Below are 1,975 nucleotides of genomic sequence, written 5' to 3' on the forward strand. Positions count from 1 at the left end.
GCACGCCTGCCTCATTATACGCCTGTGAATATGTGTCTCCATGCGTGCGCGAGTGTGCCAGCGCGTGACAGTGTCTTCACACATGACCCGCAGCATGTTTCTCTGAGTCACTCATTTCTAGCGCAGTTTACGGAGACCTATTTGTATTCAATGGTGCACTGCAAAAGGGAGTCTGACTTCTCAGCACCCCCCACCCCCAAACACCACATTAACTGAAAAGTACAGTACGGCTTTGCAGAGCAACACCAGCTTTGTTTTACAAATGGTAGCCTATAGGGGCCACTGCCCGACTACAGTCAGTCTAAGGGTAGAGGACTAAGAGCTAGAAGACCAGCACTTAATTAGACATTCCCACAAAGACCCATAAACACCTTGTCAGCTGCAAAGTACTATGCATTTATGGTCATTTCTGAGTAATGGACATGCATTATTTTTTAGAGTAATTAATACTTGTTAGTCCTCAGGGTGAGTGAGACTGTCAAAAACTTGTGTTCTTCAAATTTAACTATAGATTTACATCTGCCGCAGACATCATGGAAGGTCAAATCTAATGGGATCAGGCTAATTCACAGAATGCATTTAACTATACATAACAGAAACTTTTGACTGATACTGCTGCAGATATATTTTCACGCATTAACTTTAACTGCAGGTTTCATAACCTACATGACATCTGCATGTATGTTTAGGTGTTTACTTGGCACAAAGTCATGTGCAAATATACGCCATGACATATTTGTACAAGTAAGCATTTCACACTGTCTTTTTGACATTTCAAATATTTATTCAAGAAAAAATATTGCTAGATAGAATATTCTTTTGAGGAAAAAGTAGGTATATCCTTGGCCACAGTAGCTAGTACTGCCCCTCTTTAAGCTGAAATAACTTCTTGTAGGTATTTTGCATAATTGTCCACCAGTCTCTGACATCGGCCTGCTGAAATTTCTGGCGACTCCACCATGCAAAATCCTTTCAGTTGCACTATATTTGATGATTTTCTTGCCAATTTCAGATATTCCCCAGCAACATTTCACATGGATTCAAATCAGTTTTTTTCTTGCCTGGGCCATTCCTTAACCCTTTATTTTTTCATTTTGATTCATTCCTTAATGGATCTGCTGCAGTGCTAAGGATTATTATCACACTAAAAGCTCCATTTCCTGTCCAACTTCTACTCTTGGACAGATGGCTTCACATTATCTTGAAGCACTTTTTGATATGATGCAGAATTAATCGCTGAATCAGTGACTATAAGCTGCCCTGTCCCCAAGGCAGCAAAGCCATCCAAAACTCTAACATATCCACAACCATGATTCAGAGTTAGTATATGGTATTTCTCTGAAAAACTGTGCCAAACATATCCAGGGGTCCTGTGGTCGAACAACTCTGGCTTTGGTTTGTCTGTTCAGACCACATATGGCTCGCTCATAGACTAAAAACGTTTGTTTTCCTCTTGTGCTCTTTTTGGTCAGCAAAGGCTTCTTGCTGGCATGAAGGTCAAATGTCTGCTGTGTTTTTCTGATTGTAGACACATGCTCTTTCATGAGCGGTTGCATGACTTACCTGCAGATCACGTGATGCATTTTTTGGGGGTTCTTGTTCAGACAGTCCTGGAGAAATTGGCCTTGTTTTTTGTGGATTTCTACTTTTCCTGTGTTATTCTAGGGTCTTTACCTAACAATATAAAGTGCATTGGGATCACAATCTTGGGATTGTGACACGAGCAAAACAAATATTTTAATAGCAAAGAGAACACCAGACCCTAGATGTCATGGGTTGAAGCAAGAAAGCTTTATGCATGGAAGATTCTACCTTTCACCCATTGAAGGTGTTCATTTTTATGAATTTATGAATTTTCAGGTGCGGTAGTTGCAAAACTGATCTCAAAAATATATCAATATTATGTTTCATATTTGTACAACAAAGTCATCTTTTAAATTTAAGGTTCTTTTCAAAAGAGGTTTAAGTGTTTGCT

Source organism: Astatotilapia calliptera, chromosome 16 (assembly GCF_964374335.1).
Source record: "Astatotilapia calliptera chromosome 16, fAstCal68.1, whole genome shotgun sequence".
NCBI classification, from domain to species: Eukaryota; Metazoa; Chordata; class Actinopteri; order Cichliformes; family Cichlidae; genus Astatotilapia; species Astatotilapia calliptera.